This window comes from Marmota monax, unplaced genomic scaffold (assembly GCF_021218885.2).
Source record: "Marmota monax isolate L192 unplaced genomic scaffold, Marmota_monax_Labrador192_F-V1.1 WCK01_AAM20220418_F8-fsc00017, whole genome shotgun sequence".
NCBI lineage: Eukaryota > Metazoa > Chordata > Mammalia > Rodentia > Sciuridae > Marmota > Marmota monax.
In genome coordinates, this window is record NW_026695241.1 from 496,704 (window position 1) to 514,856 (window position 18,153).

Genomic DNA, 18,153 nt, shown 5'->3' on the forward strand with positions numbered 1-18,153 from the left:
GATGGGTGAGCGGCCCAGGGGTGGGTGGATCATGGTCTGGAGAAACTGATTGCCAAGAATCAATGGAATTCCTGAGCCAGAAGATGGATGGAGCCACCAGGACTCTAAGGAGGCACACAGCGAAGGTAGACCAGAGGTCAACTGTGAAGGGCAAAGAGGGAAGAGGTGCCCAGCAACTGAAGACAGCTTGTTCAGATTCTAGATCCAGGGATGCTGGGGCCGTAGTCGTACCTTCTCTTCTATGGGTGCCATGTAAATTTTTTTTTAAAGCTGAGAATCTTAAAGGAGCCAGACATCAATCATGCATAAAAATAAGGTCTGTCCAAAACTATGGCAAAGGTATTTGGAAACAGGATGTCAGAAAAACAAAGAAAAAAATTCCTGGAATCCACCAGGAATCTCAGTTCCTATAGACTGTCCAGATTGGAAGTGACCCACCTGTGAGCCTGGATACATGTAAAGCCACCGGTCCTTGCTGAAGCAAGTGCTTCTGGTGGACAGACAGGATTGTCTATTTCCTGGAGTGAAAACCCAGCTGCTGTGTAATTGTAATATTTGTGCATAACTTCCCATGTAGATCTCACACTTCCCAAACCACCCATTTATAACCCTCGATGAAAATGCCATTTTTAAAAATGGATTCTTTCCTCTGTTAATTTAAAGACGCCCACATATGTCAAGCCAATACAGTCAATTCCAACCAAGCCGTAGTCGGTAAGAGCTAAGATTTATGCTCTGTTTATATCATACAAAGATATAACAATAACAAAAAGAAGAGAGAGAGGAGGAAGGAGGAAGACAGATCTGTCGGGCTTTAATACCTCTTTTTTCATCAAACAACACATTGTGATGTGGGTCAGGTCAAGACTGCAAGTTTAGGCTGGGGCTTCTCCAGGAAGTACATCTGTGGTACCGTGTACTGCAGCTGTGCGACTGTCCAGCCCCGCTGTGTTATCTACCCACTGATCTCTTAGGAAGCTTTATCAAGTGCCTTCTGAGTGAGAGACTAAATCCTGGGTGCTTGAGGTTAAGTGGATGATGGAGTTGTCCACCAGGAGGAACAGGGTCTCTCTAGGTACCCAAGACAACTGGCTGGGTAGCCCAGTTACTGAGTACTCAAGACACCTGACTCCTAGCTGCAACGCCATGGTGCTTGGAAAAGGATGGCCTGGTAAATAACCCGCTTAGCACCCTGCGGGGGGCCAGCCAGCACTTAGGTAATTGCTACCCCAGCTTAAGTGTGGATGCAAGAGCTAAGACCTAGAGTGAAGTGGCCGCGCACACACAGCTGCACAGCTGCACTTCTCGCTCACATCAGGAGGCAGGGGTCCAAGACTGAAGGTGTCACGTGTTCACGGCATCAGGATCCTCTGTTGAAGGTTCTCTCTGCGTGCTTCCATTTCCAAGATGACCAACCCTGTTCTGGCGGGTGTTTCCCAGGAATTTCAGACCACTTTTGCTTATATCTGCTTGGCCAGAACATTATCGCACCCATAGTTGCCTGGGATTGTGAGGGAATGTGGTTGAAATAGGAGCCCTGGTGCTGACCAGAATCCCGTAACTGGGAGAAGGGGCTTAGATATTAGGGGCACTCAACAGGATACCCCTTTATCAGTCCTGCCCTTTATCACTAATGGCTAAACTGAGTTTTTCCCATCCAAAACTTTTATTTTTTTTTTAAATAAAAGCTTAGAGAATATGGTTTTAAGCACTCCTCCCGGTTGGCGAAAAATAGAATAAAAGAATGCACAAATGAGGCGGAACAGATATCCTCGTTGGTTTCTGTGCAGCATGCGACATGAGCTTATGAAAGTTAGTTCTCAGTCACTTGAATCAGACTTTCTCTGACCCAGTCTCTGCAGCATTTGGACTTGAAGTTTCCTGGCTCATTCGTTTTCATTATTGGCGTGTCTTAGGTAACAGAGACGTTTTGTGACTCCCTGTGTCTTTCTTTAATTTTAACACTATTCCCATCCAAAGCTGGCTTCACCTTTTCCCAGCAAAGCCCAGTTGGACCAGAGAAGAACATCACTAGCAGGTTTCAGAGGCAATTACGGTCAGATCGCTGCTGTCCCACTGCAAGGGCACATGACTTATCCATGCTTTGTTTTTTAATGTGCAAATATGTTAAGTCACTTGTGCAAGGAAAGGATTTACTGATTTGTTCTTGATTTGGTCCATCACTGGCAATGGAAAGCCTTCTGCTATGCTAGCTAAATAAAAGATAATTTTGAAAAAAATCATACGGGTCATTTGTTGAAAGACGTTTGACACATATAGGGGACCCATCCCTGAGAATCATGGTGAAGCTTTATCAATGATGACTTCATCTAGAGTTTTTATTTATAGCTAATGCAAACGTTAAAAAGATGTACAGCCATTAATTATTAGCAGGTATTTTTTTTAAGCTCAAAGTACGAGTTGAATAAACGTACTTTGAGACACTTAAAGCCGAGGCATTCTTTATAAAATGACTAGCTAAAGAGTCCCTTGGGTTGCCTTTGAGCGGCTTTCAAAGCTCTAATAGCACTTTTTCCACCAAAGACACACCCCTTGAATCCTCAGAGAGGTACAATAGCATAATTGTTCTTTTAGGTTTCAAGGCCTTGACATATCTGTCACGGAAAGAATAGCGAATAATAATACCAGAACTATTTTATGCAAATTCCACTTAGAGGTTTCAAGATTTCCCTGAGACAGATCTTGCCCTCTTGTTGACACTTACACTGTCACATCAGCTTTACATAAGAAAGTGGTTAGAGTTTGTCTTTTGTTAAATAATTCTCATTTAAAAAAAATTCTTTAGATAAAGTTAAAAAACAAATACAAAAACAATGAGATGGAAACATCAATTTGGAGATGTATCAAAGGGAAAAACAGTATTCACAGGAATGATTTTTTTTTTTTTTTTGCCCCCTGCAGCTAATCACTTTGCCAAGGGAATTTTCCTTTAACTTAAACCAGGATGGCAGGAAATGGATGGTTACAAAGTTGCAAAGTATGCAAATGTGTGTTACATCACCCAGTGCATGGCCATGGTGGTGGTCGGGGTTTCCAAAGGCCTGAGTTTTTAATTTGCAGCTCCCATAGAAGAGAGATACTAAGAGCAGTCACCTCTTGTAGCAGATGGATGCAGATGGTTAATCCAAAAAGTAGCCCATCAGTCTCAGAAATAGATCATAGGATGAAGTAAGGACAAAAATTCAGTGTTAGTGCTAAAAGGCACCTGTGAGCTCACCAACACCTCCAGCCCTCCAGCAATTCCTTTTAGACTATCAAAAGAGAAATCACAACTGAGGCCCATTTCCTCCCAAACAATGGATAAAAATGAGATTAAAAAAAATCATATATGTAGTAAGGAGACCAAATTATTATCAAGTGGCTGCTCAGGAGAGAGAGTTCATCTCAACCCATCTGTTCATCCATCCATCCATCCATCCACCCATCTAACTATCCATCCATCCATCTATGCCACTCATCCACAAAATATTTACTAGGCATTCTCAATGGTGCTAGGTCCAAATGTGGACATAATTCTGCCCTCCAGGATTTATGAGAGAGAAAGAGAGGGGGAGGGAGAGAGGAAGAGAAATATATTTCCAAGCCAGGAAATAAATAGGTCTCCAAGCCAAAATCGGTACAAGCTGGAACCACCAGAGCTGGAAAATGCCAGGAAGGGTTCTTCCCTTGAAGCCTTTGGAGGAAGGGTGGCTCTGTTAACACCCAGACTTCTAATCTGGGTTGGGTTTGGTGATCCCTGAAGCTAACCAAAGTCAACAGAAGTGACCACATGTGACTTCAGAGACTTGGTCAAAAACACAAGCAGTGAGTGGCTTCTATTTGGTTGTCAAAGGACCCTGTGCCTGGAGCCCAGGGGGGCCATATAGGAGGTCTGACATCCTGGGCCTCCATGCTGTGAGGAAGCCCAGGCCACACAAAGAGGCCATATGGCCATTCTCACATGGACAGCCCAGGCAGACTGGAGAATGAAAACACTTCTAGGAGATTCCAGCCCCCAGTCTTTGAGTCACTTGTGCTCTCTGAGTCTTCCTGGCTGAGACCCCAGAGATCATGGAATAGGAGAGCTGCCCAGCTGCATACCCTTTCCAAGTTCATAACCAACAGAAGTTCTAAGCAGATGACAATGGTTGTTCTAAGCTGCTAAGTTTAGAAATACAGTGCACTGAATGTTCAAATCCCTCCACAATTATATGCATTGAAATCCTAATCCCACAGTGATGGTATTAGGGGGTGAGGCCATTGGAAGGTGACCAGTCCAGGTAGGGGAGTCCTCAAGAATGGGTTTGGTGCTCTCATAAAAGCTCTCTGGCCCTCTATCCAACATGTGAGGTTACAATGAGAAGATGGCAGTCTGCAACTCGAAAGAGAGCTCTCCCCAGAATCTGACTATACTGCACCCTGTTCACAGAGATCTAGCCTCTAGAACTGTGAGGAATAGATTTCCACAGGGTGTGATTCTTGCACATGTATAATCTCAACAGCTCCGGTGGCTGAGGCAGGAGGATCACAAGTTCAAGGCCAGTCTCAGCCACTTAGCAACCCCCTAAACAACTTGGTGAGGCCCCTGTCTCAAAATAAAAAGGACTGGAAATGTGGCTCAGTGGTTAAGAACCCCTGGGTTCAAACCCTGGTATAATCATAACAACAACAATGATCAATTTCTGTTGCTTGTAAGCCCTCTGTCTGTGGTATTTTGTCATAGTGCCTCTAGCTGATAAGACAAGGGCTAACTCACTCTGAGTCAACACAGACTCTAGGAAAGGTCACTGTGTCCCACACTCTTCAGCTGAATCTCAAGGCCAAGGAGAAAGAAATTAAGACAGATTTCACAAAGGCAAGTAAAGGGTATGGACCAAAAGCAAGCAGTGCCCTAAGGACACCTGAGGACATTACAAAGAATGACAACTTGGGCCTTAAAGAGACCTACAGACCCGTGTCCACATCCCACCCACCTGCGTCTACATCTGGCTGTATGAACTTAGGAGAGCAGCTCAACCTCTCTGAGTTTCAGATCCTTATCTGTACAGTGGAAAGTAGTTAATGCTTTGATATCATCTACCACCCAGGGCCTGGTCTGGCTCATCACTGGCTCTCATTCTTGGTATTTATCACCTTGGCTCATAATGCACATACCCTAAGTCTCTGATCCTGAACACTGCACCATAGATGTGAAGACTCTGTTTTATCCTCACCTGGATGGGAAGAAACCACTTTGGAGCCAAGAAAAGGAGACCTGTAAGCTCATGCATCAATTTAGTGTCTCCCCTGGGGGACCAAGAGGCTTAATGTTTATAAAGTACTTTGAGATCCTGAAAGCAAAGACTTTATACCAATGTGAGATAATCATGATAATTAAACCAGTGTTATTGAAGACAGCGAGCCCTTATTGTTCCCTCATCCTGCAGTGAGCAAACTCCTGGCGGACTCTTTAGCACACTGAAGAGATAATTTGCTAAATCATACACCACTGCCCTGAAAGTCTTACTCACCTACAGCCAGGAACAAGTTCATACCCAAAAGGGATGCTAATAGCAGGCTTCTATGGCACTGAACCTTACAGTTTACAAAGCACCTTCAGGTAGCATCTCCCACTCTGTGTCGGTGGGATGAAGAGCCACGGCGAAGGGGAAATCATTCCTGATTGATAGATAGGAAATGTGGAGGACAGATTCCGCCAGGGCTCTACATGAGAATGGTTGGAGCATGTCGGATCTGGACAACCATCCAGTCCAGTGCCCACATGGTGTCAATGAGGATGTAAAGTTTGAAAGCCATGGACGACCTGAGCCTGGGCTCAGGTCAAGGTTATTAGATGCCCACACAGCTGGCTTGCAGGGGCCCCGTGTGTGCTCTCTATTCAAGAACACCGCTGTGTTTTAAACTACAGGTTTTATGCTTATTCATATATGAGTCAATAGATCGGGAGCTGCTTGCTGTCCAGAGATGGTTTTTCTACTGAAAGAGCCCAAGAAGAGAGGCGTGGCACACCAGGGGGCCACACAGGGAAGCATCAGCTGAGCAGAAAGGGACACAAAGGGGACAGATCATGAGCAGAAGATACCAGTGTGGTTCCTACAGGACATACAGGTAAGGCAGGGGAAGCAGTTTAGGATTGGCTTGTTTGAGTCAAGTAGGCTGAGTGGCAGGAGCTGCCCTAGTGCTCTCGTGCCTGTGGGGAGACTAGAGCAGGGCATGTGGCCTAGAGTTTTAGTGCTGAATAAGGGCAGTGTTTGGGGTGTGGCTCCGTATGGGCTGGTTTGCATGTCGCAGAGTGATCCCACAGGCACGTGAGTTATTTGCTCTCTCCGGAAACTAGAAAGCCCTGAGAGGGACAGTCTCTCCATGGCCACCAAGATCCTACAACACCAAAGCATCAAAAATACGGGAATAAAACACAATGGAATTTGACTCAGCAATAAAAGAGAATAAAATCATGGCATCTGAAGGTAAATGGATGGTAGTGGAGAAGATAATGCTAAGTGAAGTTAGCCAATCCCCCAAAAACAAATGCTGAATCTTTTCTCTGATATAAGGAGGTTGACTCATAGTGGGGTAAGGAAGGGGAACATGAGAGGAATAGATGAATTCTAGATAGGGCAGAGGGGTGGGAGGGGGAGGGAGGGGGCAGAGGATTAGCAAGGATGGTGGGATGTGATGTACATCATTATCCAAAGTACATGTATGAAGACATGAATTGGTGACAACATACTTTATATACAAACAGAGATATGAAAATTGTGCTGTATACGTGTAGTAAGAATTGTAACACATTCTGCTGTCATTTATTTAAAAAAAATCAAGAAAAAATACAGAATAAAAAGACGCAATTACTACATGCTCAGAAGGACCTTAGAGACCTTGCTATCAAACACGCCCCTTGTACAGATGAGAAATCAGAGGTCAGACAGGTGAAATGAGGAGACCTGCACTGTCAGCAGGTGGCAGCACCGAGGTGATCATCCAGAAGCAACGCTTGCCATGCTTTGTGCTCAAGTCGCGGGATCCGTCCCCATTGGCTTGAAAATAATCTCCAAGCTTTAATTTAGAGGCTGTAGTCCTGGATGTGCTGGCCACAGGCACCTGGCTGATCTCCAACCTAATGTTCTGGGAGCTCAGGGGTGGCCACTGCTTTCCTGCTATGGCAGGGGATTTCCTATCTTGGCTCAGTCTGTCCCCACTGCCTGACTAGAACTCCCTCCTGACACCTTCCTGCAAGGAGATCTTCCCTGCATCTTTTAAAACCCAGCTCAGAACTTACTTGCTGTCAGAAGCAAGCCCTGTGGTGAACTCCATTTCCTGCCGTTGGGCTCCCAGACACACCTGGGAGCAGGTACAATTGCTCGACTCTCTCCCACAGCCTCAGCATGGCATGGACATTTCTGCTTATGGGTTCTTGTCCTCCACTTAAAAGGTGAGGTGCTTGAAGGCAGGGACCACATTCAACCCATCTGTCAATCATCAGTATTTGGCACAATGGGAGGGATCCTGTGGCAGGTCAGGAAGCCAGAGACTCAGATGAAGACCTCCCATTGGTCCCTCCTGTTAACTACCTCTTAACATCACCTCACAAGGGACCAAGTTTCCTACCCCTGAGCCCTTGGGAAACACACTCAAGCCATATCCAAACCACAGCTCATCCTTAGTCTGATGGTCCTTCCACAACAACAAATGGCTATTTCTCTCTTCCTAAAAAGTGCGTAGATATTCTTCAATGTCCATTAAAGCATCCGCTGACAACATTTTTCAAAAGCCGTGTGTTCTAGACTTGCATGATAGCTGTTATAGCTTTCATTTGATTTTATTTTCATGCTTGTCCTTCGTCAGAGTCAGCTGGAATTCCCAAGAGAGACAGGATCTGCATTTCCAAACCTTCTGCTCCAAATCAGGCTCCCTAAACCCTGGACCCTCCTTTATACCTGTGTGAACACATCCAGAGATTGTGTGCCTGGGTGCATTTTCTTCCCCTGCTGATTAAGAATCTGCAAATAGACTCTTCTTGCAAAACACACCTCTCCACAAAGCCAACCCACTGAATCAAGCTCATTATCTTAAGACATCTCTATGGCCAAAGGTTATGCTTTTAGGAGCTATATTAATCTCTTTGTCTAAACATCACAAGCTTAATTGGTTGAGATCAGAGTTGTACTGTTTTGAGGAAAAGGGTGTGATTAATGTGAGCTAAAGATGGTTGGACGGGCGCAGACTAACTCCGTTGCATACACAAACCTATTATCATGGAGCGGCGAGGGCCTGGGAACCTGCCTGAGCGTGCACGGTTCCTCTCAAGGAAGACAGAGACCTGGGGAGGCTGCAGAGACCCGGGAGCAAGCAAGCATCACAGACATCTGTGCCAGCCTTCATGCCTGTGACGTGGCCTGCCAGTGTGGAAGAGGGCACCTGGGGCAGTGGGAAGTTGGGGTCCATGGGGCCCCACACATAGGAGAGACAGTTGCTGCCACCCACGTTCCCTAATTAGAAGATCATTCCCTTACTTCCTGGCAAGGTGGTCGGCACACCTCCTCCTATACCCCAAGGTCACTGCCAGGCCCTGTCTCCCTCGCACTGGATCCCATTGGCTTGCCTCAGAGAGTCCTCTTGCTCTGGCCTTGGGTCCAGTTAGAGGAAAACAGCAAGGGGCAGGAGAGCAAGAGCAGCGCGAGGTCAGGGTGTTCGTTCCCCAGATGCCACAGGTGAGTCTAGAGCCCAGTCCTCCGTACAGCTTCTGCCTGGGCCCAGGGAAGGGCTCCCCACTTACCCTCAGGCACGGCATGGAAACAGCTGCTGCATCGCCTGGTTGGTTTCTCTGACTTATTTCTCTGACTTTAGATTGTACTAAAGGCTTTATAAACCTTTGGGCCTCAAAATCCCTCTCACACAGGCACTGTTCATGCCCAGTCACACAGGTGAGGAAACTGAGGCACAGGAAGCCAAGGACGTTGCCCTTGGCCTTACCGTGACGGAGCGGCAAGAATCAGGATGCTGATCCCGGCTGGTGTCCCCCGCCCTCAGCCTTTCACTCCAATACTTGACCAGAGAGGAAGGCAAGGAGCCAGAGTCAGAGGCCCTGGAGGAAGGCTTGGAGCTACAGGGCAAGGTCAAGAGCCATGTGAAGTCCAGGCTGGTGTGGAGCAGGAGTGGGGACAGGCAGGAACAAGGAGCAGGTGGGATGGCCCGGGTGGGGACAGGAGAGACTCTGAGCGCTGGGCTCTGCCATCCGCAGGTTCTTGTTTTGAACATTCCTTCTGTGCCTCATTGGTTGCAAAGATACTGAATTTCATCAAATGTTTTCTTCTGAATCTATTGAAACAATTATCCCGGTTTTGTCATCCATTCTGGTGATGCGACTTGATTGTAGTGAGTAGTGTTTTTAGTGTGCTGTGGAATTTGGTTGGTTAGCATTTTGTTGAGAATGCGTCATTAGAGATATTGGCTTTACTTTCCTTCCTCTGTCCCCCCTCCCTCCCTCCATCCCCCACCCCCACCCCGCTCTCTGTATTGTATCCCTTTCTGGTTTTAGTATCAGAGTGACCCTGGCCCCCACAGAAGAGAATGACTCTTCTCTCCTCTTCAACTTCCTGGAATAGTCTGAGTAGAATTGGCATCAGTCTTTTAAATGTTTGGTAGAATTTAGAAGTGAAGCCTCCAGGCTCACCCTTGTTGAGGCTGTCTTGTCCTGTCTTCCCAGGGTCAGGAAGGACACCCACACCCACAGAGCAATGTAGCTGGTGTCACAGGAGAAAATGACTAAGGGCCAGGGGACTGCAGAGGCAGGAGGCTCTTGATCCACTCAGTAGGGCTGGCCAGTGAGGCCACTGTCTCAGGTGCAGAGTTTGAGGGGGCTCTGAAAAACTCCACAACGGGGACAAATAATGGTTGAACACATATTTTTTTTTAAATCAAAGATACTACAAAAAAAAACACACACACACACACAATGATCAAAAGATCAACATTTAAAACAAACACTTTTGTTCTGTTTTTTCTTTTGTCTCAGGTGCCAATAGAACTGAGCTCATTCAATTTCATATTTATTTAACATTCTGATCTTTTGTCCATCATGGATTTTTTGCATTTTGATTTTTTTTGGTGCAAATATTTATCTTGATGACTCCATTGTTAGTACCCTTTCAATTTTCCATCCAGGGAGAGCGGCTCACTTCTCTCATAATAGTGCCAGCCCTGCTGTGTGGAGACTCTGACCTTGAACTTTCTCCTGAGGACCTTATGCAATCAGAGACCCAAATCAGACATGATTTGCAAGGCAGAATGATCAGCACCCTCCTGTCTATCAGCAGAGTGTAGAACCAGCCAGGGAAGTTCAGTTAGGAGAAGACCCCAAAACACCAAGTTGGACCTACAATGGTCTTGTGGGTCCAGAGATCTCAGGGGACTAGCAATTGCAAGGTCCCTTGGCAAGAATGAGGAGTCTTCTTTTTGTGCATGAACTCGAGCTGTTTCTTCAGTTCTTGGCCAATTTCCTCTTCCAAATTGTGAGCAGATGCATGTTAAATTAGGATTAATGGAGCTCCTTTGTGGCGCACTGAATCTGTGCTGTGCGCAGTAATAGTTTCATGGCCCATCATTCAACCTTTCTAAGAGGTTAAAAATTATATACTTAAAGCTTTAGTCTATTTGTCTATAGTCTGAATGATTCCAAATGGGCACGATCAGTCCACTTCGTTAAAGGAAGGCTAGTTAACACACGCGTGTGCTCACACACACACTCACGCACAGCAAAGAGCATCCCACGTGAGTTTAGACTGGCATTAGCAATAAAAACATCCAGTTATTGGTAGAAGTGGCTTGGATTGTCCCCATTGCTGCAGCCACCGCTTTCATACAATGTATTTGGGCTGGATTCTTTGCACATTACTTATTTCCTACAAAATCTTTAGAGAGGTCTGGCCTGCATAGTTATAAAAATTATCGTAATGCATTTTCTGTGCATATTAAATTAGCTCCCCAGACTGATAGAAGGTTGGAAAGCTATTATTCTTTATTCTTCAGTTTACTACAACCCTAAAGTAATAGCGTTCTATTAAAGTTTATTGATTGTTCCCACTGTTAACTAGCATGTTGGTATATAAAAATAAAACAGAGAAATCTGCCATTTCTTCCCGGTTTCCTTTCATAGCACGTGTCCCTGGAGTAAGATTTCAAAGGACTATACTTTGAGGAATCGTGGGAGGTCGGAGGAGGTTATGGTTCAATTGTTTATTTTTGTTTGTTGCTTGTTTTTATATTTCTGAGACATTAGAGTTTGTTTTTTTTAAAAAAGATTTGCATATATTTTTCCTTCTCTTTCTCTCTTTTTACAAGTAAAGCCAGAGTCTGGTCTGGAAGAGGGTACTGGTCAGAACACTTCATGGTTGCAGGACTGTCCATCCATTCATTTCACAACTGACCTTTGACTCCTCTATGTGGCAGCTGCTCCTCTGGGCACAATGAGTTTAACAGGGAAGAGAGCAGGTCATCCACCCACGTGGTGGCTCTCTCTATCCAGTGGTCAGGAGACAAATGATACATAGAAAAAATATTTACTATATAAGAAGGCAATAAATGCTGAAAAGGAAAAATCAGGATAAGATGGTAGGAGCAACAGGCATTGTTATCCATCAGGAGGTTGGAAGAGGCCACTCTGAGGGGGGACATTCCTGACCCTGAGGTAGAAAGGGAGCCAGTCCTGAGGACATCCAAGCAAAGTGACCTCAACTGGGGTCAAGCTTAGCCAAGTGACACCTGAGCCTGAACACAGGCAAGAGTCACCTAGTGGCTTTGGAACATGTGCTAAAGGTTGGAAAGCTACATGGGCCTCTGCCCCCCAGGATCCCTTGATGAGCAAGAGGCCGTGATGCCCATGACTTTGGGGCAACCTCAGGGCCAAGAGGGGTATGACATCAAATGCACAGCATCATGGCTGCTTGGGGTGTCATGGGGTCAGGTGGGGCGAGTCAAGGAGCCTTGTAGGAAACAGGAAAGAGAGCTCTGTATGTTTGCAGAAATTGACCTCTGAGCTGACTCTCAAAGGTGGAGTAGAAGATAGGCAAACACCAGGTACAGGGACTGTCCCCAGCAGCCCAAGCCACATGGGGTCAGATGAGGATGGAGGGAGTCCATGGCTGTACAAGTTCCTGGAGCAGGGGGCTGCGTGAGGAGCCAGGACAGGTGCAGGCTGGGCTCATGTGGGATGAGTGAGGTGAGGTGACTGGAAAGACCTCAGGGCCGGGTGGGACTTGGTCTGATGTTTGTTCTAGAAGGGTGTATTTCGCATTTGAGTCAGAAAAGGCTCATTTTAGAAATAGCCGTTTTAGAAATGTTGAGATGGGGGCTGGGATTGTGGCTCAGCGGTAGAGTGCTCCCCTAGCACGGGCGGGACCCGGGTTCCATCCTCAGCACCACACAAAAATAAAGGCATTGTGTTGTGTCCATCCACACCTAAAAAATAAATATTAAAAAAATAGAAATAGAGATGGCACAGTTGTGACACCATCTCCTCTTTTGTCACACCAGAGCAATGATCTCTGAATTTTCAGCCAGCTCTGATATCTGCTAAGGTACCAGCACCTTAAAAGCACTTGCTTCCATATCCCCCCTTCTCTCCCCTCCCCCTCCCCCCTAGGGTTCTGGATTCTTCACTGGTTTGTGGATTTACCCCAGGAGGCTCGATGAGCCCTACGGGCTGGGAAAGCCGGCATCTTTATATTTTGCTTGGTTTTACTTTTTAAATCCCCCGCTCCCTCCGCTTGTGGCCATCCAGCACGCCCCGGGTCTCCAGGTCTTTGTCTCTAAGATTGATGCCACTCTCGCCCTCTCTCTCTGCAAATGAAGATGAGCTCTGCATTGGTCTTGTCCCTTCCGAGTCACAGCCCTCCCATCCAAAAGAATCCTCCTAGCTTTAAGATATTTGGGCCCAAGGAATGCAGAGGCAGCGCACACGTGGGAAGCCAGTGCTTCATTTTTATCCTCCTGTGAAATTCTAAAAAGGAAAACCGGTTACGTCATCTGTGATGCACAGGCGGGATGCAGGGCGGGGCTTGCAGGGCGGGGCTTCCAGGGCTGGTCTCCCGAATCTTCCCCCAGGCCCGCTGGTTCCAAGTCTCCAAATGACTTGATGTGCCACCTGCCGCGCTTTGACTTCTCCAGGGAGAAGGGCCAGAGGGTGCCTGTCCGTGCTTCGAGTGCGAAGGAGACCCTGGAGGAGCTGGGGGAGGTCATCAGCCGTCTGTCAGAACGTGCGCTCCTTCCAAAGTTGAGAGCTGTCACCGAGAGGCCCACTCCAGGCCCAGGACTAGGTTTCCCAGGCTCCTTTGCACCTGGTGGGCCACATCACCAGGTGTTATCCATGACAGTAAGTGGCTGTTGAGAGGCCACCTCCTCCGACCCCTTGCACCCACTGGGGATTGGAGATGAGAGCCACTAGTTGAGAGGAGGCTGGGGGATCACCAGGTGGAGGTGGACTATCTGCTAAACACAGCAGCGTGACAGGTGAGCCCCATATACATCCCTGTGCTAGACGTCCAAAACACTGCTGTGTGCCAGCTAACCTCGCCCCATGCCGTAAGAGAGCCATCTGGGGTGACACGTTTGATGTCGCTGTTGGTCCCTAAGGGACATCTCTTGACCTCCTCGGCCTCAGTTTCCGTATTTGTCACATGTGGGTCCTCCTAGTTGATGATGGTGACATCTCCAGGCTGTAACTGTGACATTCAGGGTGTTCTTGAGACCTGGTAGAAGGGCCCATGTCTCACAACCTGACTCTTAATTTGTAAGCTGGGGATGATAACAGCATTTCCTCTCAGGTTGTAGTGGGGATTAAATGAGATGAGTCACATAATCTCTCAGCACAGTGCCTGGCACACAAAAAGTGGGGGCTGTTCTTATTCTTCTTATCGCCATTGGCTGTTTTGATGGGGTCCTGCTGAACTTGCATACTGAGAGGCCTTGTCCTGACTGCTGCGATGTGCACAGATCAGAGAACGCCAGGGCAACGTACCAAGTTCTCAGAGCTGGCAAGTGACAGCCTCAGTTCCAGCTCTGCTTTCCATCTTTCCCCCTCCTCTGAGCCATCCTGCTGGGCTCCACCCCGCCCCCAACCTCGGGGTACACCTCCGAGTGGCAGGAGTAAAGGCTCCAAGGGAAAGAGGCTGGCGCCCACTGCTCTTCCTCCAAGACAGATTTCCTCTTGTCAGGCAGCAGGACACCAGGCAGGGACACCTCGTTCTGCTCCTGTTGTATAAATAGGGACAAATTCTTGGCTAAAATAAGCACAGGCCTGCAGAAACTCACAGAATCTGGAACCCCCTCCAGCGGGACCTCATTTGTTTCCCTTTCTTTCTCCCTCTCTCCTATGATTATTTTCTGAAGACTTTAAAAAAAATCCATTCCAATTTTGTCTCTGTAGTCATTTATTTTTTCCCAAAATAAAAGTAAAAATGTATAGAAAAATCTGAATTAAGAGGGGAAATAAAAATACCCACTCAGTTAAGAAAAAGGGAGAAAAAAAAGGAAAGTCAAGAGTCGATGCATGTGGTCTGTAGGCATTCCCTTGGAAGGGTGAGTCTCAGCTCCCTGGACCGAGGGCACAGCCCAGGGCTGTTTTGGGAACTCAGCCAAATGGGCTGCAGGTCAAGGATCACGAATAAACATTGCTCCTTGGCAGTTGAACCATAGCCCTGTCTTTCTCAGGGCAGGAAAGAGCCATTAGTGATTCAAATGGACGTTTTTATTTGCTTGCGAGCCCTCCGATGCCCTGTGTGAGGGACACAGAGCCCAGGCTCAGGGCTGTTAGGCTAAGTTCTTTCTCCACCCCAGCCTTTATCTGGAAAGCTCTGGCAAAACGTTTCTGCCTTTTCAGGACTTCAACAGGAAAGTTCAATGAAATCAAGAAGCGAGAACCTCGTCATGAAGAACACCCAAGCCCAGAAGGTGCGGCCGTATGGCATGGCCTCGCAGAGAGCATCCCGGCCCAGCTGAAGCCAGATCACAAGTTCCACAAGTGTGAGCACCTGTGGCTGGGGTCTGACTGGGGAGACACCCATGAAGTTTATGGATACTCATTGGCTCGTAGGAGCTTCTGTGGCAGTTGAGGTCTCCGAATAGCCGAGATTTTCATCCTTGATATAGCACTACAGAAAAAAATGTGTGCATGTTCATTTCAGATGATTTTTTAAGAAGAAAAAATGATTGAATCTGCAGAAGCAGAATGCATCTACAGATAGGGAGATCCAAATGCAGCAGTTGAGAGCCATGACTTGAAGGCCATACCCTAAAACACATTATAAAGCCACATCCCACAAAACAGTGTGGCCAGACTGCAGAGGCTTGATTCACCAATCAATGGGACCAAGTAGAAACCCATACGGTGGACAGGAGTGTCAAAGAGTCTATCCTGCTCGATCTGGAAGACCAAGCAGATGCCTGACATGTAGTAATGATCAATAAACATTCACTGGAGTGAATAAAAAATAAGAAGTTTAAAAGGGAATGCTGACTTAGTAAAAAGAGTTGGGAATAGCTGTTTAGTGATTTTTGGAAAAATGCTATTTATTAAGAGTCAATGGTATTCTATAGCAGAACTGATTCTGATGGATAGATTTAAATATGAAAAAATATTAGTTTAAAATCAACTAGAGGACCACAAACATTCTGAGCTGTGACATTAAAACAAATCACAAAGGAGAACATTATCTTACTGCATATAAAAATTATACATAATAACTGGGCATAAATGGATGTAAGTAAGTAACTCCAGGGAGGTCAAAGTACCAGGCTGACTTCAAACAAGAGCATGGACAAATAATAGGTGACCCCTGAAAAAGTCCCTCCATTGCAGTAAAGAAGTGCAAGTGGAACTTGACGGTCACCCCTGAGCAGACAGACTCACTAGCGAGCCCTCCACCAGTCCCTAACAATGAGCACTACGGGAGTGTGCACAAACACGGGGACCTTTGCCATAGAATGTAAGTAACAAGAAGCCCAACTCCAAAATAAGTGGGATCGAGTCAGAGCCATGTAACATATTGGAAGAACTATGTGGAAATGCAAATAGGGCTTGTTGGAGGTGGAGCTGGTTGAGACGTTAAGCATGGTAATTTTTATTTTATTTTTTCCAAAGTTTTAATTAGTGCTAGTGCAGTATTTTGTTTTAAAGAAATGGAATTATCACACACTATCATAGATCCACAGAAGACAGGGAAAGGACTGGCCCATCTAAATAGCCAAAGCGCACCAGGGCCAGGTACCATTTTGCACCCTCAGCACATGGGATGGCCCCACAGCCCAACCACCTCCAAGGACGGTGCAGGGAGGGGACTGTGCATGTCAGCGTGTGCCCAGGCCAGCAAAGGCAGGCATTGATGAGCTGAGCCAAGTACTGTTTGTGTGTGTGAGTGTGCATATGAGTGTGTGTGTGCATAAGTGCCTGCGCATATGAGGGTGTATGAATGTGTATGAGTGTGTATGTTAGTGTGTGAGGGTGTGCAAGTGGGTGTGAATTTGTGAGTGTGGGAGTGCATGTGTGAGTGTGCATATGAGTGTGTGAATGTGAGTGAGAGGGCGGGAGCTGACTTTGACGGACTTGGCCACTTGCCGGCTGGCCACTTGGCGCAGCTGGCCTCATCTCAGTTTCCCCATTTCTGCAAGGAGAACAATGTGGTCTCCACGGGGGTAGCAGAAATATGACCTTGCCAACCATCTGGCAAATGTGTCTACCTCTCACATGGTGTGTAAGTACGGAGGTCCGGCGGGTCATTCCAGTATGGACAACCGTCACGGCAGAGGGTGAGTAACCATGACACTTAGCAACTGTCTCATTAGGACAGACACTCTAGACCCACACGGGGCCTGAGTCCCTGAATGGCTGTGTGCCTCCCTGCAGGGCTACCACTTAGGGACTGGAGAGGGTCGCTCTGGACGAGGAACTTCAAGTTTAACTTGCATTTGTTTTCACAATGGAGAAGCATTTTCCCCCCCGAGGTTACTTAACCTCTCTCAGCTTCAGTTTCTTCTCCTCCTGTAAGATGAGGACCGCAGTGGTCACCTAACCCAGAGACTGTCGGGAGGATTTGAAATAATGTTCAATTAACGTTATTTGCCTTCCGCAGGCCGTCAGTTTGCATTTCTTTGCCTGCTAAATGAGAGCTGATGTGGCATTAACCAAACCCCATGACGAAGCAAGGAAGGAATTAAAGAGGAGGAAACTGGAGGCAGATGAGGCTTTTCACATTGCACTGAGAAGGTCCTCTTCAAGTAACTGCTGTTGGGCCGCTTCCTGGCCATTGCGCCCCATCCTGCTAAGAGGAGAGGCACTTTGGCTTGTCTCCTTGAGTGTCCTTCGTCAGCCCAGAGCTGCGGTGCTCAGCCCACTGACTCCCCTTCTCTTGCCCCAGCTCAGTGCCCCTGTTCTAACCCTAACACCAGACATGCCCACAGTTCAGCTGCAGAAGTTGGACATCTGAAAGCTCCAGACAAGGACGAGAGAGAAGTACCCCCATCTCAGCCCATCCCATTTGGGGAAAATCAGGCCTCCTCCAGGGTTAGCAGCTCATCACTGAACACCAAGCTCAGAGCTGAAAACCACCCAGCCACCTACCAGCCTCTGCAGGATGCAGAAAAGATTGAGTGCCACCGTCCCCCTGCCCAGGGCTCAGTATTCTTTCGTGTGACAAATAAATGAATAAATAGGCTGATGCTCAGAGAGGGGCAGCAACCTAGCCAAGTCCGCAGAGTCAGCCTCCCTAAGGGGCCACCCAGGTGGGCCTCTCGGGTGCTCTGTCTCCCCTGTGTCAGGCAGAATCTCAGTCTGCACTCGTGAAAGTGGAGGGCTGACGGGACCCCACCGGTGTTCTTGGAGTTGGGACCCACCAGATCTTCAGCCTGCAGGGCCTCCAGCCAGGGTGGACCTGGGCACGGCTGGGAGTGGCTGCATGCCCCCTGGGTTTCCTAGACCTTCCTTCCACTGATTGTGTGGAGCCACCCTCCGCACAGGGGCCTCTCCACACGTATCTCACCCGTGGAACTCTGGGCAGGGCCACAGTGTCCACTTGGCAGATGAGGAAACTAGAGACCAGAGACGCAAAATGACCCTCCCAGGCTCCCAGGCAGGACAGTCTCAGGCCAGGAATGGGGAACATG